The sequence below is a fragment of the Muntiacus reevesi genome, chromosome 9 (genome assembly GCF_963930625.1).
Source record: "Muntiacus reevesi chromosome 9, mMunRee1.1, whole genome shotgun sequence".
Taxonomy (NCBI): domain Eukaryota; kingdom Metazoa; phylum Chordata; class Mammalia; order Artiodactyla; family Cervidae; genus Muntiacus; species Muntiacus reevesi.
The window spans coordinates 45612754-45635330 of NC_089257.1; the positions used below are offsets into that span (position 1 = coordinate 45612754).

At 38.3% G+C, this 22577-nt stretch overlaps 1 protein-coding gene across 2 annotated transcripts in view; it reads right to left on the minus strand.

Moving 5' to 3' along the window:
• Window positions 1-22577, minus strand: part of LOC136174805 (interferon-induced very large GTPase 1-like) — a 52212-nt gene that overhangs the window by 10091 nt on the left and 19544 nt on the right. The gene's annotated exons all lie outside the window — the stretch shown is intronic.

A 22577-nucleotide genomic window follows, 5' to 3' on the forward strand; every position in this document is an offset into this window, starting at 1 on the left:
GGTCTGTCCAAGACCTGAGAGCTATGACATTCCAAGGGGGCTTTAATCTCCATCACTCCAAATCTTTGTTGTGACGAGACAAAAACTGAGGAGCAAAAACTCGCCTGACAAATGAAACAGAGTAGAGAGCCCAGAAATAAACCTACACAGTTATGGTCAATAATATATGACAAAAGAGGTGAGAAAACAATGGAAAAAAGAAAATTCCAATAAGTGATGCTGGGAAAATTGGATAGCTACATTAAAAGAATATTAGGAATAAATAGGCAAAGAATAAATAGATGTTTCTCCAAAGAAGACATACAGATGACCAACAGGCACGTGAAAAGTCACTCAACATTGATAATTGTTGGGGAAATGCAAATCAAAACCATAATGAGGTATCACCTCAAGCCAATCATAATGACCATCATCATAAAGTCTACAAATAATAAATGATAGTGAGGGTGTGGAGAAAAAGGAACCCTTGTATACTGTTGCTGAGAATTTAAGTTGGTTTAGCCACTATGGAAAAGATTGTAGGGTTTCCTCAAAAGTGAAAAATAGGATCACAATATTACCCAGCAATTCCACTCCTGGGTATATATGCAAAGGAAGTGAAGGCGGGATATTATATGCACCCCCATGTTTACTGCATTGTTATTCACAGTAGCCAAGATATGGAAACAGCCTAAGTGTCAGTCCATGGGTCAATGGATAAAGGATATGTGACACAGCATGCACAAGTGTGCACACAGACACAAACACACAATGGGATATTATATAGTCACGAGAAAGAGGGAAGTCCTGCCATTTGTCTGTGACAACACAGATGAACCTTAAGTGCATTATGCTAAGTGAGATAAGTCAGACCAAGAAAGAGAAATTCTGTATAATATTACTTACATGTGGAATCTAAAAAAGCCAAACTTGTGAAAACAAAGTTGTATGGTGGTTACCAGGGGATGGAAGGTGTAGGAATTAGGGAGATGCTGCTTAAAGGTACAAATGTGCCATCAGTAGATAAAAAGTCCTATATATCTAGGCTTCCCTGGTGGCTCAGGTGGTAAAGAATCCGCCCGCAATGCAGGAGACCTGGGTTTGATCCCTAGGTTGGGAAGATCCCTGGAAGAGGGCATGGCAGCCCACTCCAGTATTTTTGCCTGGATAATCCTTATGCACACAGGAGCCTGGTGGGCTACAATCCATGGGGTCACAAAGAGTTGGACACGACTGAGCGACTAAGCGTAGCACATAGCACACATAGTGATTATAAACAATATACTGTATTATAAACTTCAAAGTTGCCAAGAGACTTTATCTTAATTGTTCTCATCGCAATAAAGAAATGGTACTGTGATGTGATAGAAGTGTTAGCTAACTCTATCTTGGTCATATGACAATATAAAAATGTATCATATGAGCACCTTGTATACCTTAGACTTATGCAAGGTTATATGTTAATTTATCTCAATAAATAAAATGCACTTCTTAGCTGATTTATACTTGACACCCACTACTCACTCTTCCTCTAACACTAGTTAATATCATTATATTATATATACTTATTTTATATTATAAAATATATATGTATAATCAAATTCTCTTTATCTATTGATGCCATCGTAATGTGGGTATATAGAATCAAATATGCTTATATTCAATGTTTTCTCGATGCTGTTTCTAACTCCACTGTCTTTGAGACATATTATATGAGATGAGATTTCACACGTTTCAACTTCACACATAATTCAGGTTTCCTTTCTTGTATTTCCTGTCCTACTGAATGTCACTATTATAAGCCTATGCATCCTCTTCCTCCTAATGTGAATGTTGTTTCATGTTCTTTCAAATTATCCTTTTCAATCTCTCCTAAATCTCAATTCTTTTTAATCCCCTACCAGCTCGCCCTTAGATTTTTCCTTCATTTTGTCCCTATCGAATCACTATAATTGTCATCTCATCTTACAGTCATTTTGATTTTGTGCTTTCCATCTTCACCAGTGTCACTAAAAGTTGAATCTAAATTTAATGGCAGACTCATTAATTAAAAAAACAACTTTTCTGGCCTTCTCTGGTGGACAGTGGTTAGGAATCTGCCTTGTAATGCAGGGAACACTGGTTTGATCCCTGGTCCAGGAAGATTCCACATGCCACAGAACAGCTAAGCCTGTTCACCACAACATCTGCACCTGTGCTTAGAGCCCGCAAACCACAACTACTGAGCCCATTTGCTGCCACCACTAAAACCCATGTGCCCTAGAGACTGTGCTCCACAATAATAGAAGCCAGCACAATGAGAAGCCCTGGGTATTTATGCAAAGGAAGTGAAGACTGGATATGGATGAGATACATGCAGTGTGCATGTGCACACTGCAACTAAAGTAGCCCCCACTTACTGCAGCTAGAGGAAGCCTGTGCACAGCAATAAGGACCCAGCGCAGCCAAAACATAAATTAATTAAAAAAGAGAACAACTTTTCCAACTGAGTTATCTAAAATATCTAGATAAATTTTAAGACATTCTTTGACGTCTCAAGGAATTTAATAGATAGTGAAATAATATCTGATGGAAGAGGTAAATAAATTTGAAGCAAGAGAAACACTTCCATTACAAATTAAAGACAACTTTTAGGATACCTTGGCATACACCTCGGAAGACAAGTAAAAGAAATTCACACTCAGACATATCATCGTGAAATTGCAGAAAATACAATAGGAAAAACAAAGCATTTGGAGAAAAGCAGATTTTTAAAAATTAATGTATTTTAACTGGAGAATGATTACTTTACAATATTGTGATGGTTTGCCGTACATCAACATGAATCAGCCACAGTTATATAGGTGTCCCCCACAAATCTGAACCCCCCCTTCCCACCTTTCTCCCCACCCTTTCCTGGGTTGTCCCAGAGAATCTACTTTGAATGCTCTGCTTCATGCATCGAACTTTCATTGGTCATCTGTTTTACATATGGTAATGTACATGTTTCAGTGGCATTCTCTCAAAGTCATCCCACCCTTACCTTCTTCTGCTGAGTTCGAAAGTCTGTTTTTTATATTTATGTCTCCCTTGGTGGCCTGCATGTAGGATCGTTGGTACCGTCTTTCTAAATTCCATATATGTTATTATACAGTATTTGTCTTTCTCTTTCTGACTTACTTCACTCTGTATGATAGGCTCCAGGCTCATCCACCTCATTAGAATGGACTCAAATGCACTCTTTTTAATAGCTAGAAATATTTCACTGTGTATATGTACCATTGTGTATATGTACCACAACTTCCTCATCCATTCATCTGTCAGTGGACATCTAGGTTGCTTCCATGTCCCAGCTATTGTAAATAGTGCTACAGCAAACACTGGGGTACATGTGTCTCTTTTAATTCTGGTTTCGTTGGAGTGTATGCCCAGCAGTGGGATTACTGGGTGGTATGGTAGTTCTATTCCCAGTTTTTTAAGGAATCTCCACACTGTTCTCCATAGTGGCTGTACCAGTTTGCTTCCCTACCAACAGTGTAAGAGCATTCCCTTTTCTCCACACCCTCTCCAGCATTTATTGTTATAGACTTTGATGATGGCCATTCTGACTGATGTGAGATGATACCTCATTGTGTTTTTTTTCATTTGCTGTTACTTTCTCCATTCTGAGGACTGTCTGAGGTAAGGGATTTTATCTTCAAATAATAATTAGAGAGAATGATGACCTCAAGGCAGTAGGATGGAGTGTTAAACCTACCGAAAGAAAACAGCTGGTAAAGTAGGATTCTATAGAGAGTTAAAAATATCCTTAAAGAATTATGGTGGAAGAAAAACATAATTGAAAACAGCACAGTAACAGAATTTGTTACCTGGAAATGCACACTGAAGGAACTACTATAAGGCAGAAGAAGAAGGAGAAGGAAAATATCACCAATGAATAGTTAGAGTTGCAGGAAAAGATGGTGAGCAACAAATGAATAAGGTTATGGCAAAATCTAAATAAATGCATAAAACAGTGGGGTTTAAAATACATGATGGCAATTGCATTTAGGCTGGAGTGTGCAGCCAAATGGATTTAAAAGACCCTCAGTTCCTTGAGGTATTTGAGAGGAAGGTCAGAGATTCTACTGATTTTGTAGAATATATGTTGCAATTTCTAGAACAATCTCAAATATAAGAGTCAAGAATATATAACTGTCAAACTAACACAGGAAAATAAAATAAGAAACATTTGTGTATACATCTTATCAAAATTTGTGGGCTACAGTGAAAGCCGTGCTTAGAGGAAAATTTACATTGAATGCATACAAAACTAAAGAATAATTGTATGAAAACAATAATCTAAGTTTCCATCAGAGGAAATGAAGAGAAAGTTAAATCCAAATCAGCAAGAGAAAAGAAATAAGAACTAAACAAACCAATAAAATTGAAAACAGGAAATCAATAGAAAAAAATCAGTAAAAGTATAACATGATTCTTTGGAAATACCAACACGACTAATAATTCAGACTGTGAAAAGAGGGAAGATGCAAATTACTAATATCAAATAAAATATGGATTATGGATATGAATTCTATAGACATTGAGGATGAAATAAAGAGTAGTATGAAAAACTGTTTGCTCTCACATTTAATAGCCTAGATAAAAGGCATCAATTCCTTGGAAGACAAACTATTAAGCTTACATGAGAGGAAATAAATAATCTGAATAGGCCTGTGTCTGTTTAAAAAATTGAATCAATATTTTACAACCATTCAAAACAGAAAGCACCAGTCCCAGTGGGATTCACTGGTGAATTCCACCAAACATTTAAGGAAGAAACTGTACCAAATATCTACACTTTCTTTCAGAGGACTGAAGCAGAAGGAATACTTCCTAATTTAGTTTATGAGATCAGTATTAGCCTCATACCAAAACCAGTTAAGGACATTACAAGAAAGAAAACTGAAAAGCTACATCTCTGATGAAAAAAAATTAACAAATTAAATCTAATGATGTAAAAAGGAATTATATACCACAACCATTTGGGATTTACCTCAGGTAGGCAAAGTGGATTCAACATTCAGAATCAATGCATGTAATATACTACAATGATCTAAGAAGAAAAACCACATGGAGAGAACCCATTTGACAAAATCCAATACTTACTCATTATTAAAACTTCCAGCAAGCTAAGAAAAGAGGGAAACTTACTGAACTTGATAAAAGACATTAACAAAAGCCCTACTATTAACATTAAACTTAATGGTAAGAACCTAGAAGCTTTCCTCTTAAAGAAAAATAGGTTAATGATATCCCCTCTCATCACTCCTATCACACATTCTATTGGAAGAGTTAGTTAATAAGATAAGGAAATAAAATATACTGATTGGGAAGAAATAAATAAAACATGTCTTTGTTTGTAGATGACACTATGTAAAAAATGTCAAAGAGTCAACAAAAAATCTCCTGGAAGTGATAAGTGACTACAACAAGGTTGTAGAATATAAGGGTTAGAATACAAAAACTATTGTTTTTTAATATGCTAACAATAAGCAATTGGAATTTGAGATTCAAAACAAAATACCATTTAAACTATCACCCTCTCAAAATAAATACTTAGATATAAACCTAATAAAATATGTGCAAGATCTATATAAGGAAAACTACAAAACTCTGATGAAGGAAATCAAGCAATATCTATATAAATGGAGAGATATTTATGTTTAATATTGTTAAGGCATCAGTTCTCCCCAACTTAATTAATAGAGACAATGTCTTCTTCAGCACCACAATTTGAAAGCATCAGTTCTTCAGCTTTCTTTATGGTCCAACTCTCGCATCTGTACATAACTGCTAGAAAACCTATAGCTTTGACTATATGGACCTGTGTTGACAAAGTGATGTCTCTGCTTTTCAATATGCTGTCTAGTTTATTATTACTGTCTAGCAAAAAAAACTAGAAAAGAATTGAGCTGTAAAGTTATGAAAGACACAGAAGAATCTTAAATCACATTGCTGTGTGAAAGAGAACAGTCTGATATGCTACAAACTTTATGATTCCAACTCTATGAAATAGTGGAAGTCAAAAATATGGAGACTGTAAAATAGATCAGTGGTTGCCAGGGATTTTGGAGAGAAACAAAAATTGGTGCCTATAGACTTGCTTAATGCAGGGTTGCCCAAAAACTTCAGTTTGTAAACAACACAATATCTACAATGCACAATAAAATGAGATATGCCTGTATAACTATTCAGTTCAGTCACTCAGTTGTGCCCGACTCTTTGTGATCCCATGGACTAGAGCACACCAGGCCTGCCTGTCCAACATCAACTCCCGGAGTTTACCCAAACTCATGTCCATTGAGTTGGTGATGCTATCCAACCATCTCATCCTCTGTCGTCCCCTTCTCCTCCCGCCTTCAATCCTTCTCAGCATCGGGGTCTTTTCCAGTGAGTCAACTCTTCACATGAGGTGGCCAAAGTATTGGAGTTTCAGCTTCAACATCAGTCCTTCCAATGAACACTCAGGACTGATCTCCTTTAGGATTGACCGATTGGATCTCCTTGCAGTCTAAGGGACTCTCAAGAGTCTTCTCCAACACCACAGTTTGAAAGCATCAATTCTTCCATGCTCAGCTTTCTTTACAGTCCAACTCTCACATCCATACATGACTACTGGAGAAACCATAGCTTTGATCGATGGACCTTTGTTGGCAAAGTAATGTCTCTGCTTTTTAATACGGTGTTTAGGTTGGTCATAACGTTCCTTCCAAGGAGTAAGTGTCTTTTACTTTCATGGCTGCAGTCACCATCTGCAGTGATTTTGGAGCCCCAAAAAATAAAGTCTGACACTATTTCCCCATCTATTTGCCATGAAGGGATGGGACCGGATGCCATGATCTTAATTTCTGAGTACTGAGCTTTAAGCCAACTTTTTCACTTTCCTCTTTCACTTTCATCAAGAGGCTCTTTAGTTCTTTTTCAGTTTCTGCCATAAAGGTGTTGTCATCTGCTTTTCTGAGGTTATTGATATTTCTCCTGGCAATCTTGATTCCAACTTGTGCTTCATCCAGCCAGTGTTTCTCATGATGTACTCTGCATATAAGTTAAATAAGCAGGGTGACAATATACAGCCTTGACGTACTCCTTTTCCTATTTGGAACTACTCTGTTGTTCCATGTCCAGTTCTAACTATTGCTTCCTGACCTGCATACAGGTTTCTCAAGAGGCAGGTCAGGTGGTCTGGTATTCCTATCTCTTTCAGAATTTTCCACAGTTTATTGTGATCCACACAGTCAAAGGCTTTGGCATACTCAATAAAGCAGAAATAGATGTTTTTCTGAAACTCTCTTGCTTTTTCAATGATCCAGCAGATGTTGGCAATTTGATCTCTGGTTCCTCTGCCTTCTCTAAAACCAGCTTGAACATCTGGAAGTTCACAGTTCACATATTGCTGAAGGTTGGCTTGGAGAATTTTGAGCATTACTTTACTAGTGTGTGAGATGAGTGCAACTGTGCAGTAGTTTGAGCATTCTTTGGCATTGGTACACCTATTAGAATGACTAAAATTCAGATCACTAGTAACGCATATTGCTGGCAAGGGTGTGGTGTGAAAGCAACTCTTATTCATTGCTTCTGGGAATGCAAATGAAATGGCTACTTTGAAAGACAGTTCGTTTCATTGTTACAAAGTTAAATGTTCTTTTTCCATATGACTAGCAATCATGCTCCTTGGTATTTATACCTAAATTATACTCACAAAAACTAGTACAAAGATATCTATAGCAACTTTATTTATAATTTCAAAAACTTGGAGACAACCAAGACATCCTTCAGTAGGTAAGTGGACATTTTTCAAAACCCACAGAATATGCAAGACATATATAAACTATATGCCCTGGCTGATATTGACATTTCAGTGTGGGTTCATCACTGTAACAAATGTGCCACTTTGTTTGTGGATATTGATAATGCAGGAGATCATGCATTTGTGGGGCGAAGAAGTATATGGGGAATCTCTGTAACTTTTGCTCTTTTTTGTCTAAACCTGAAACTGCTCTAAAAAATAAATTCAATAAAATTAAATCAAAGTTTACAGACTTGGTGAAATTGAATCTACAACTACTTTAGGAAAGATTTAGTGTTACCATATATTTTGTTCCTGATAAAACAGACCAAGAAAAAAATCAGTAAATACAAAGAGCACTCAAACAATATGATTAACAACTCAACCTAATGTCCTCATTTAAAACTGGTCACATGTTTGCATTGTGTCTCTAATGACTTTTGGGAAACTTCTAGGCTTGGCACAAACAGACTGCTTATCTGGACAGAGGACAGACACATATTTGGGTACTGTTTGTGGACAGTTGAAAGGAGAGAAGAAAGTTGAATACCTGGGTTGAGGGCATGAAGATATGTATTTGGAGAGCCAATCTAGAGATCTGCCTAAGACAGCAGTGTGGTCTTCAGCAGACAGGACTCCCCATGAAGGTGGATCAAAAAAGGATGTCCCAGTTTGCACTTATCACTAGACTTCCAGACCTCTTCCTCCTTTTGTTTTCCCATCACATTCATCCCACTCTAATTTTTCCAGTGTTTCAGTTTCAAAATAGTTCTCTTTGACTTCTGTGTCTCTTTAGCTCACTACAGTCAGACATCATATTCTCAAATTTTTCCATCCTGTTCAAACCCATGTACATATCATAGACTATGTATCAGATTGAAAATGGGGTTATAGGTATGAATAAGACATGGTCAGAGAAGGTTCTACATCAGTCTAGGAGGAAAGAAAATCATGAGTAGTCTAGGAGAAGGGCGAAACAGAGCTTTAACTGGAGCTCCTCTAATCCTCACTAGACTAATTTTAGTTCTTGATTCTCTAGAGAATGCATAAGGTTCATCCACCTTCTTTGAGCCTTGCTCTCTCAGTTCAGTTCCATTCAGTCGCTCAGTCATGTCCAACTCTTTGTGACCCCATGGACTGCAGCATGCCAAGCTTTCCTGTCCATCACCATCTCCCGGAGCTTGCTCAAACTCATGTCAATTGAGTCAGTGATGCCAACCAACCATCTCATCCTCTGTCGTCCCCTTCTGCTGAATCTTTCTCAGTGACAGGGGCTTTTCCAATGAGTCAGTTCTTTGCTTCAGGTGGCCCAAGTATTGGAGTTTCAGCTTCAGCATCAGTCCTTTCAATGAATATTCAGGAATGATTTCCTTTAGGATAGACTGGTTGGATCTCCTTGCAGTCCAAGGGACTCTCAAGAGTCTTCTCCAACACCACAGTTCAAAAGCCTCAATTCTTTGGCTCTCAGCTTTCTTTATAGTCCAACTCTCACATCCATACATGACTACTGGAAAAACCATAGCTCTGACTAGATGGACCTTTGTTGGCAAAGTAATGTCTCTGCTTTTTAATATGCTGTCTAGGTTGATCATAACTTTTCTTCCAAGAAGCAAGTATCTTTTAATTTCAAGGATGCAGTCACCATCTGCAGTGATTTTGGAGCCCAAGAAAATAAAGTCTTTCACTATTTCCATTGTTTCCCCATCTATTTGCCATTAAGTGATGGGACTGAATGCAATGATCTTTATTTTTTGAATGTTGGGTTTTAAGCCAGCTTTTTCACTCTCCTATTTCACTTTCTTCAAGGAGCTCGTCAGTTCCTCTTTGCTTTCTGCCATAGGAGTAGTGTCATCTGCGTGTCTGAGATTATTGATAGTTGTCCCGGCAATCTTGATTCCAGCTTGTGCTTCATCTAGCCTGGCATTTTGCATGATGTACACTGCATATAAGTTAAATAAGCAGGGTGATGATATACAGCTTTGATGTGCTCCTTTCCCGATTTGGAACCAGTCTGTTGTTTCATGTCTGGTTCTAACTCTTGCTTCATAAGCTGCGTACAAATTTCTCAGGAGGCAAATAAAGTGGTCTAGTATTCCCATCTCTTTAAGAATTTTTCAGAGTTTGTTGCAATTCATACAAAGGCTTTAGTGTAGTCAATGAAGCAGAAATAGCTTTTTTTCCCTAGAATTCTGTTGCATTTTCTATGATCCAACGGATGTAGGCAGTTTGATCTCTGGTTCCTCTGCCTTTTCTGAATCTAACTTGAAGATCTGAAAGTTCGTGGTTCATGTACTGTAGAAGCCTGGCTTGGAGAGTTTTGAGCATTACTTTGTTAGCTTGTGAGTTGAGTGCAATTGTGTGGTAGTTTGAACATTCTTGGGCACTACCTTTCTTTGGGATTGGAATGAAAACTGACCTTTTCCAGTCCTGTGGCCACTGCTGACTTTTCCAAGTTTGCTGGCATATTGAGTGCAGCACTTTCACAGCGTCATCTTTTAGGATTTGAAGTAGCTCAACTGGAATTCCATCACCTCCTCTAGCTTTGTTCGTAGTGATGCTTCCTAAGGCCCACTTGACTTTGTATTCCAAGATGTCTGATCTAGGTGAGTGATCACACCATCATGGTTTTCTGGGTCATGAAGGTCTTTTGTGTATAATTCTTCTGCGTATTTTTACCACCTCTTCTTAATATCTTCTGCTTCTGTTAGGTCCATACCATTTCTGTCCTTTATTTTGCCCATCTTTTCATGAAATGTTCCTTTGGTATCTTTAATTTTCTTGAAGAGATCTCTAGTCTTTCCCATTCTATTGTTTTTCTCTATTTCTTTGTATTAATCACTGAGGAAGGCTTTCTTATCTCTCCTTGCTATTTGGAACTCTGCATTCAAATGGGTATATCTTTCCTTTTCTCCATTGCCTTTAGCTTCTCTTCTTTCCTCAGCTATTTGTAAGGCCTCCTCAGAAAGCCATTTTGCCTTTTTACATTTCTTTTCCTTGGGGATGATCTTGATCACTGTCTCCTATACAGTGTCACGAACCTCCGTCCATAGTTCTTCAGGCACTCTTGTCTATCAGATCTAATCCCTTGCATCTATTTGTCACTTCCACTGTATAATCATAAGGGATTTGATTTAGATCATACCTGAATGGTCTAGTGGTTTTCCCTACTTTCTTCAATTGAAGTCTGAATTTGGCAATAAGGAGTTCATGATCTAAGCCATAGGCAGCTCCTAGTCTTGTTTTTGCTGACTGTGTAGAGCTTCTCCATCTTTGACTGCAAAGAATATAATCAACCTGATTTCATTATTGACCATCTAGTGATGTTCATGTGTACTCTTCTCTTGTATTGTTGGAAGAGGGTGTTTGCTATGACCAGGGCTTATTCTTGGCAAAACTCTGTTAGTCTTTGGCCTGCTTCATTTTGTACTCCAAGTCCAAATTTGTCTGTTCCTCCAGGTTATCTCTTGACTTCCTACTTTTGCATTCCAGTCCCCTATAATGAAAAGGACATCTTTTTGGGTGTTAGTTCTAGAAGGTCTTGCAGGTCTTCATAGAACTGTTGAGTTTCACCTTCTTCAGCATTACTGGTCAGGGCATAGACTTGGATTACTGTGATATCGAATGGTTTGCCTTGGAAACAAGCAAATTTCATTCTGTCATTCTTGAGTTTTCCCCTAAGTACTGCATTTAGGACTCCTGTTGACTATGAGGACTACTCCATTTCTTCTATTAGATTCTTGCCCACAGTAGTAGATAGAATGATCATCTGAATTAAATTCATGAATTCCAGTCCATTTTAGTTCACTGATTCCTAAAATGTTGATGTCCACTCTTGCCATCTCCTGCTTGATCACTTCTAATTTACCTTGGTTCATGAACCTAACATTCCAGGTTCCTATGCAATACTGCTCTTTACAGCATCGGACTTTACTTCCGTCACCAGTCACATCCACAACTGGGCATTGTTTTCGCTTTGTCTCCGTCTCTTCATTCTTTCTGTAGTTATTTCTTCATTCTTCTCCAGTAGCCTATTTGGCACCTACTGACCTGGGGAGTTCATCTTTCAGTATCATATCTTTTGCTTTTCATACTGTTCATGGGGTTCTCAAAGCAAGAATAGTGAAGTCATTTGCCATTCCCTACTCCAGAGAATGCATAAGGTTCATCCAACTTCTTTGAGCTTTGCTCTCTCACTTATCCTTTATTTCTTACTTTGCATCCGTCTTGTTCCCCTGATTGTTTCATATTAGCCTCCAGAGAAGCTCAGGCACTGCTATTCTAAATAAATGCAGGTTAGAGTTAGTTTGTCTCCTCTTTAAGTTCTCAGTCTCTTTATTCCTTTCACTATAGTATTTCCCAACACTTGAAACATTATCTTAGTAAGTGTGACTATGTGTGCTGTGCTGTGCTTAGTCAGTCAGTCATATCTGACTCTTTGCGACCCCATGGACTATATTCCCCCAAGGTCCTCTGTCCATGGAATTCTCCAGGCAGTTCTCCAGTGGGTAGTCATTTCCTTCTCCAGGGGACCTTCCCAACACAGGGATTGAACATGGGTTTCCGACACTGCAGGTGGATTCTTTCCTCTCTGAGTTATCAATATGAATGCTCTTAGTCGCTCCTGACTCTTTGTGACCCCATGGACTGTAGCCCACCAGGCTCCTTTGCCCGTGGGGATTCTCTAGACAAGAATACTGGAGAAGGGTTGCCATGCCTTCCTCCAGAGCATCTTCCCAACCCAGGGATCAAACCCAAGTCTCTCACACTGCAGATGGATACTTTATCATCTGAGCCATCAGGGAAGCCCTCAAATATAAATATATGATAGCTAAATAAGTTAATGAACATTCAGTTTACTATTTTTTCATAAGTTTAGGTTGTGCTATATGACTTTTAATAACACAATCCTGTCCTTCAGTCTTTGGTTGCTAAGTTAAATAACATATTTTTGTTCTCTCTCTTCATCTTACTGATTGCTAAGACCAATGAAACCCTTTTCTTCTTTCTTGTGTTTATCTAAGCTAGTTTAATCCAGTAAATATTATAGACCAGAGGGAGTAAAAATAAACCAAAGTGTGCTGTGCTGTGCTTGGTCACTCAGTCGTGTCCAACTCTTTGTGACCCCATGGCCTGTAGCCTGTCGGGCTCCTCTGTCCATGGGGATTCTCCAGGCAAACAAAACTGGAGTGGGTTGCCATGCTTTCCTCCAGGAAATCTTCCCAACCCAGGGATTGAACCCAGGTCTCCCACATTGAAGGCAGATTTTTTTACCATCTGAACCACCAGGGCAACCCAAACCAAGAATGCCCCACATTGATTTCAGTGTTTACCAATACTGGTCTTTTGCCAGTAATGTTCTAGGTTCTATAGATTGCTCACTGAAGAAGACAGAGATGGCCTTGCTCACCCATGATAAGGAGAAAGATAATTCATACATAAACTGATATAATATAATAAATAATAACAATGTAATGTTAATTATAGTATTATTACAATGTTATAATAAATACAATAGCATTATAAGAAGAGGACTACTGATTATAAGGTGTGTTATCTTGTGTTTGTATGTGTGTGAGTGCCCCTGGGTGGAACATCACACATATAAGCCTTATTCATCACCCAGCTGTCAGGGTGAGCCCCTCCTTTACTTCTACCCACTGCTATGGAAATGCTTTCAGTTTTCTTTCTCTTTCTCTCACTTTCCAGAAACAATAGCTTTTCTTTTCTTTTTTTTTTAATTCAGCAGTGCCTTGGCAAGGATAGAAAACTTTTCCACATAAGGAAATATTGTCATGTACTATAAACTTTGTCTCAACTTCATTCTTGCAACAGAAGTTTAGTTTAGAAATAAACATTTTAGTACTGTTTTTATATCCTATGACCCTAGTCATAACTATAATGTTTAAAATGATAACACTGCCTATGAAACTTTGGTTCATACATTTTCTTCTACAAAGCTTTGACTTAGAATATTATCTGACATTTATGTTATGATACTGCAATATTTTATTACTTTGCCTGCTGAAAGGAGCCTAAAATCTTCAGGAGTTTTGATAACTGAGAGCTAGATCAGGTAAGGGTTTATGTTGTGAGAAAGTCTCATTGAGATTAGAAGTGGGGTATGTGTAGTGGACAAGAATAAGTGATAAATTCGTTAGAAAAGCATACAAGAGCATTTTCAGGGAGGAATAAAATCTCAGTCATATGCCTTCAATTCTTGACTGATTTGGGAAACTTTTCTTATAGATTCCCTTTTAGTGCCTTCTCAGAAACCTCTGTAAGCATCTGTTATGCCTTCAGTGACCATATTTCATGGTATCATGGAATCAGGTTATACTGTCTTATGAGAAAATTGGTAAATGTTCAAGATTTTGTAAGGCAGTTATTAAGCACAACCATTATGAAAATAAATTACAAGGGAGCACATCTACAAATATGAAGGGATAAATAACTCCAGGGATCCATCCTTCTACTGAAACAATAAATGAGGAAAAAACATCAGATTCTACTTTGTGAAAATCTGGAAAACAATTAAAGGTGTATGTGTGCTGACCAAGAAAAAGGCAACTTAAAAATGGGAGGGGAGTGTTGTGGCACTTTTACTTGCCTTTAGGCCACCTTTCTCCCCTACTTGAGAGAGTCGTGAAGGTATAGGCCACATTCCCATTGTGAGAACTTTGTCCCTGCTTTCAAAGGGAAAGGAGAAGATTCTGATCTCAAAGATTGTGTTTCTCTACTTGGAGCCCTCTGGGGTTATTGAAAGACTGAAGAAAGGCAATTTGGCTTTTATTTTGTGCAGCACAGAGCTCCATCAGAATGGAGCCAAGTGGAGGGCATTCCTTGCAAACAAGAAAGGTAAATAGACAGTCCCTCCTATCTGGGGGAAGATGTTAAGGTTGCGGTAAACAATAGACATGTTGAAAACTTGGTAAGAAAGACTGAGAAAAGACATTTTGTGGGGAAGTGGAACCGTAAAATGTTCCCTGTGTGTAGGATTTATACCTCTAAATGATCTTTAGGTTCAAGAGAAGCAGAAACTAAAGGCTAAAACGGAATTGTAAAGGACCTGGTTAAGCACTGAAGGATTTAGAAAAGGCACAGGAAGCAGCGATCAAATTGCCAAGATCATTGGATCATAGAAACAGCAAGAGAATTCCAGAAAAATAGCTACTTCCTCTTTACTGACTGCACTGAAGCCTTTGTGTGAATTGCAACAAACTGTGGAAAACTCTTTAAAGAGATGGGAACACCAGACCATCTTACCTGTCTCCTGAGAAACTTGTATGCAGTCAAGAAGCAACAGTTAGAACTGGTCATGGCAAGTGCTCGGGCCTGGTGCACTGGGACGACTGAGAGGAATCGGGTGGAAAGGGAGGTGGGAGGGGGGTTTGGGATGGGGAATACATGTAACTCCATGGCTGATTCATGTCAATATATGACAAAACCCACTACAATGTTGTGAAGTAATTAGCCTCCAACTAATAAAAATAATTGGAAGAAAAAAAAAAAGTGGTCATGGAACAATGGACTGGTTACAAATTGGGAAAGGAGTATGTCAAGTTTGTATAGTGTCACCTTGCTTATTTAACTTATATGCAGAGTACATCTTGTGACATGCCAGGCTGGATGAAGCACAAGCTGGAGTCAAGATGGGCACAATAAAGGACAGAAATGGTATGGACCTAAGAGAAGCAGAAGATATTAAGAAGAGGTGGCAAGAATACACATACAAAAAAGATCTCCGTGACCCAGATAATCACGATAGTGTGATCACTCACCTAAAGCCAGAGATCCTGAAATGAGAAGTCAAGTGGGCCTTAGGAAGCACCACTACGAACAAAGCTAGTGGAGGTGATGGAATTCCAGTAAAGCTATTTCAAATCCTGAAAGATGATGCTGTTAAAGTGCTGCACTCAATATGCCAGCAAATTTGGAAAGCTCAGTAGTGGTCATAGGACTGGAAAAGGTAAGTTTTCATTCCAATTCCAAAGAAAGGTAATGTCATAGAATGGGTGTGAGAGTTGGACCATAAAGAAGCATGAACTCCAAAGAGTTAATGCTTTTGAACTGTAGTGTTGGAGAAGACTCTTGAGAGTCGCTTGGACTGCAAGGAGATCCAACCAGTCCATCCTAAGGGAAATCAGTCCTTAATATTCATTGGAAGGACTGATGCTGAAGCTGAAGTTCCATTACTTGGGCCATGTGCTGCGAAGAACCAGCTCATTAGAAAAGACCCTGATTCTGGGAAGGATTGAAGGCAGGAGGAGAAGGGGACGACAGAGGATGAGATGGTTGGATGGCATCACTGACTCAATGGACATGAGTTTGAGCAAGCTCTCGGAGATGTGATGGACAGGAAAGCCTGGCATGCTGCAGTCCATGGGGTCTCAAAGAGTTGGACATGACTGAGTGACTGAACAACAAGGCATTGAAGGCATACTGAACACTGAGCTAGTATGCAGAGAGGCGGTTTTTTTCTTGCTGTTTGGGTATGTTTTTGTTTTGTCTCCAGGCAAAAAAATTCAGTTCAGTTCAGTCACTCAGTCGTGTCTGACTCTCTACGACCCCATGAACTGCACCATGCCAGGACTCCCTGTCCATCACCAACTCCCGGAGTCTACCCAAACCTATGTCCATTGAGTTGGTGATGCCATCTAACCATCTCGTCCTCTTTCGTCTGCTTCTCCACCTGCCCTCAATCTTTCCCAGCATCAGGGTCTTTTCCAACGAGCCAGCTCTTTGCATTAGGTGGCCAAAATATTGGAGTTTCAGCTTCAACATCAGTCCTTCCAATGAACACCCAAGACTGATGTCCTTTAGGACAGACTGGTTGGATCTCCTTGCAGTCCAAGGGACTCTCAAGAGTCTTCTCCAATACCACAGTTCAAAAGCATCAATTCTTCGGTGCTCAGCCTTCTTTATAGTCCAGCTCTCACATCCATTGGGCTTCCCTGGCGGCTCAGAGGTTAAAGCGTCTGCCTGGAATGTGGGAGTCCCCGGTTCGATCCCTAAGTTGGGAAGATCCCCTGGAGAAGGAAACAGCAACTTACTCCAGTACTCTTGCCTGGAGAATCCCATGGAGGGAGGAGCCTGGTAGGCTACAGTCCATGGGGTCGCAAAGAGTCGGACACGACTGAGCGACTTCTTTCTCTTTCACTTTCTTTCACTTTCTCACATCCATACATGACCACTGGAAAAACCATAGCCTTGACTAGATGGACCTTTGTTGGCACATTAATGTCTCTGATTTTTAGTATGGTGTCTAGGTTCATCATAACTTCCCTTCCAAGGAGTAAGTGTCTTTTAATTTCATGGCTGCAATCACAATCTGCAGTGATTTTGGAGCCCAGAAAAATAAACTCAGCCATTGTTTCCACTGTTTCTCCATCTATTTTCCATGAAGTGATGGAACCAGATGCCATGATCTTAGTTTTCTGAATGTTGAGCTTTAAGCCAACTTTTTCACTCTCCTCTTTCACTTTCATCAAGAACAAGGCATAAACTTACTAGAAGATAAAGGACACATTTCTGAGTGCACATACCACTAATACTTTTACAGAAAAAGGTAGAAAAGTGCTAGACATATAACCAAAACTCACAGGAACCAACCAAATCAAGCCCTGAGCATGAGAAAGTATATGATTTCAAAAGTTATCTTATTAGAACATTCAAAATGTCCAGTTTTCCACAAAAAATTTTTAAAAACTTGCAAAGAAACAATAAAATATGACCCCTTCACAGAAAAATTAATAGAAACTATCTATGAAGAATCAAATCATAGAAGTTATTCAGCAAGGCCTTTAATTCAACTGGCTTAAATATGCTCAAAATACTAAAGGAAATCATGGACAAAAATTGTGTAACTCCAGGGGAATGATATTCCTGAAACAGTGTACACCACTAAAGAGATGCAGATTATAAAAATGGACCAAACTAAGTCTAGGTTAAAAATTACAATATAGGAAATGAATTCACTAAGAATTTCAATATCAGATTTGAGAAGTCAGAGTTGAAAATCAGAGAACTTGAAAACAAATCATTTAAAATTTTCCAGTCTGAGGAACATAAAGACAAGGGAATGATTAAAAATGAACAGAGCCTATGAGATCTGTGAGACACCTTCCTTCAATAATAGAACATACAAATTATGGTAGTTTCTTAAGGAGAGAATAGAGAGAAAGGGATGTAAAAGAATTTTGAAGAAACTATGACAAACATGACCAATACATGAATCTATATATTCAAGAAGTTCAATGAACTTTAGAAAGGAAAAACACAAGAGATACACACTGAGACATGTTATAATAAAACTTTTAAAGCCAGAGACAAAGGAAGAACCTTGAAAGCAGCTAAAGAGAAATGACTGTCGTATATAAGGGAGACTCATGAAGCAAAGGACTGTACATCTTAGCAGAAACCATGGAGGCCAGAAGGCAGTGAGGTGACATATTTAAAGTACCTAAAGAAAGAGAAAGCCCATAACTCTATACCTGGCAAAACTATCATTCAAAAATAAAGGAGATGTTAAGACATTCCCAGATTAACAAATGCTGAGGGAATTCATCATTAGTAGATGAGTCCTATTTATCAAGTCACTGAGTTGTGTCCAACTCTTTGTGACCCTGTGGACTGTTACATGTCAGGCTTCTATGTCCTTCACTATTTCCTGGAGTTTGCTCAAATTCATGTTCATTGAGTTGGTGATGCTAGATGTGTCCTATAGGAAATGCTAAAAAGAGCCCTTCAGGCAGAAATGAAAGGACACTAGACAGTAAACTTAAAGCCATGTGAAGAAATAGCACAGATAAAGGAATATATAAGCCAGTATTATGTATTTTTCATTTCTGACTCCTTTTTCTTTCCCAGTTTGATCACAAAGACAAATCATAAAATGATAATGATAAGCCTATGTTAAATGGGCACACAAAGTAGAAAGATGTAATTTGTGACACAGTAACATAAAGGGGGGAGGGATGGAGAAGCATAGGATCAGAATTGTTACATACCTAGGGAAGTTAATATGATATTAATTCAAAATAGATTATTACATGTTTGTGAGGTTAATTGTAAGCTCCAGCACAACCAATGCTAAAATAACTTTTAAATATACAGAAAAATAAATTAGAAAGGGATCAAAATCATACACTACAAAAATACCAAACACAAAAGAAGGCAGTTAATGGTGACATTGAGGAACAAACAAGATATGAAACATACAAAAGACAAAGCAAAATTGCAGAAATAAATGTTTCATTATCTTTAATTATAAATGGATTAAACTTTTCTATTAGAAGGTAAATATTCTCCAAATAGATTAAAAAGCAATATTCTATTATATGCTGTCTAGAAAAGACTCATTTCATATCCAAGACAAGTAGGTAAAAGTAAAAGAATGGAAAAGGACATTCCAGGCAAATAGTTTCTAAAAGAGAACTGAGATATCAGTGCCAAGATCAGATAAAATAGACTCAGTCAAAATTGTTATAAGAGGCAAGGAGGAACACTAAATGTTGATTAAAATGTGAACCCATAAGGAAGATATAAACCTAGGAACCTAACAACAGAATTCTAACACATAGGAAGCAAAAATTGAGAAGTGAAAGCAGAAATAGACAGTTCTAAAATAATAATTGGAGATTTCAGTATATGTGCTGCCGAAGCGAGCACTAGTTGGAGATTTCTATGCTGTACTTTCCAAATGGACAAACAGTTAGAAGATCAGTAGCAAATGGGGGAATTGAACAATATTCTAAACCAGCTATATCTGACAGACATAAACATACACTCTCTCCAACCTCAGCTTAGTAGTGTTTCTGCTGAACAGATTTTCTCAAGTACTTTGTGGATCTTCTGTAATTGTCAATGGGATTCACTGCTCTAGGCAGTAGCCACATTTATAGATCTTTTCCAGACAAACCCTTCTAAGCCTTGTCCTCCTGCTGAAATAGTAGGAAACAGTACCCTTAAGCTTCCTAGAGGACTTCTAGTTTGGTTGATATCTGTAAGGCAAACCCAAATCCTCTTTTTTGGGGAGGCTGTGGTTAAAATGATTTTTACTTATTTATTATTATTTTTAATTGGAGGATAATTGCTTTACAGTATTGTGTTGGTTTCTGCCATATATCAACATGAATCAGCCAGGTAACAATATATCTCCTACCTCTTGAACCTCCCTCCAACCTACCATCCCACCCCTCTAGATTGTCACAAAGCACTGGGTTGAGCTCCCTGCATCATATAGAAAATTCCCACTGGCTATCTATTTTACATATGGTAATGTGTGTTTCCATGCTACTCTCTGAATTCATCTCAACCTCTCCTTCCCCTACTGTGTCCACAAATCTGTTCTCTGTGTCTGTGTTTCTATTCAGTTCAGTACAGTTGCTCAGACATGTCTGACTGCAGCCCCATGGACTGCAACACACCAGGCTTCCCTGTCCATCACCAACTCCCAGAGCTTACTCAAACGCATGTCCATTGAGTTGGTGATGCCAACCAACTATCTCATCCTTTGTCGTCCCCTTCTCCTCCCGCCTTCAATCTTTCCCAGCATCAGGGTCTTTTCCAATGGATCAGTTGTTTGCATCAGGTGGCCAAAGTATTGGAATTTCAGCTTCAACATCAGTCCTTCTAATGAATATTCAGGACTGATTTCCTTTAGGATGGGCTGGTTGAATCTCCTTGCAGTCCAAGGGACTTTCAAGAGTCTTCCCTAAAACCACAGTTCAAAAATCAATTCTTCAGGGCTCAGCTTTCTTGATAATCCAACTCTCATTTACATACATGACTACTGGAAGAACCATAGCTCTTGACAAGATGGAACTTTGTTGGCAAAGTAGTGTCTCTGCTTTTCGATATGCTGTCTAGGTTGGTCATAACTTTTCTTCCAAGGAATACGCGTCTTTTTTTCATGGCTACAGTCACCATCTGCACTAATTTTGGAACCCCGCAAAATAAAAGTCTGTCAGTGTTTCCACTGTTTCCCCATATGTTTGCCATGAAGTGATAGGACCAGATGCCATGATGTTAGCTTTCTGAACGTTAAGTTTTAAGCCAACTTTTTCACTCTCCTCAACTTTTTCACTTTCATCAAGATGTTCTTTCATTCTTCTTCACTTTCTGCCATAAGGGGGGTGTCATATGCATATCTGAGGTTATGATATTTCTCTCAGCAATCTTGATTCCAGCTTGTGCTTCATTCAACCTGGCATTTCACATGATGTACTCTGCACATAATTTAAAAAAGCAGGGTGACAATATACAGCCTTGATGTTCTCCTTTGCCAATTTTGAACCAGTCCACTGTCTATGTCCAGTTCTAACTGTTTCTTCTTGACCTACATACAGGTTTTTCAGGAGACAGGTCAGATGGTCTGGTATTCCCATCTCTTTCAGAATTTTCCACAGTTTGTTGTCATCCACACAGTCAAAGGCTTTGGCATAGTCAATAAAGCAGAAGTAGATGTTTTTCTGGAACTCTCTTGCTGTTATGATGATCCAGTGGATGTTGGCGATTTGATCTCTGGTTCCTCTGCCTTTTCTAAAACCATCTTGAACATCTGGAAGTCCACGGTTCATGTACTGTTGAAGCCTAGCTTGGAGGATTTTGAGCATTACTTTGCTAGCATGTGAGATGAGTGCAATTGTATGGTAGTTTGAGCATTCTTTGGTGCTAACTTTCTTTGGGATTGGAATGAAAACTGACCTTTTCCAGTCCTGTGGCCACTGCTGAGTTTTCCAAATTTGCTGGCATATTGAGTGAAGCACTTTCATAGCATCATCTTTTAGGATTATTTCCATTGCTACCCTGTAAATAGGTTCATCAATACTGTCTTTCTAGATTCCATATATATGTGTTAATATACCATATTTGTTTTTATCTTTCTGACTTACTTTACTCTGTATAATAGGCTCTACGTTCATCCACCTCATTAGAACTGGCTCAAATGCATTCCTTTTTATGGCTGAGTAATATTCTGTTGTGTATATATATATATATATATATATATATATATATATATATATATATATATATATATATATACCACAGCTTCTCTATCCATTCATCTGTCAATAGACATCTAGTTTGATTCTATGTCCTAGCCATTATAAATAGTATTGGAGTGAGCACTGGGGTATGGGTTTCTCTTTCAATTCCAGTTTTCTTAACGTATATATAGCCCACTAGTAGGATGGCTGGGTCATATGGTAGTTTTATTTCTAGTTTTCTAAGGAACCTTTATCCTTAAAATGATAGGAAGGCCTATTTTTGTGCCTGATTCTTTTACCTTTTAATCTTTCTGAAGTTTTAGGGAAAAGTTGTACAATCATACTAAACAGAGATTAAGACTGTGAATCTCTTAATTCTTACAGATGGTGAGAGATTTCAAACTCTTGATTTCTTTTGGTCTTGATTTCTTTTTGTTTAATAGTTCTTTCCTCAATTTATCATTCTCCTCTCCCATATTATCATAAATAGAAAAAAGAATTCAAGAGTCAATTTTAACACTTTACTTGGAAATCTCCCTATGTAGAAAACCAGCTTTTAAGTATTTTCTTGAACATAACTCCAGGATATAATTTTGCTAAGTTTTTTTTTTATCACTTTGTAACAAGAATCTTCCTCCTTCTGTTTCTAATAACATGTTCCTCAATTTCTCCTGACTCTCACTGTGGCACACTTAAAGATTAGATTTCTACCAACAGTCTGTTGAAAACATAGGCTTTCTCTCAAAGATCTTCTAGTCCCTGCTCAATTGACTGATTTCAGAGCTATTTCCAAGTTTTTAGGT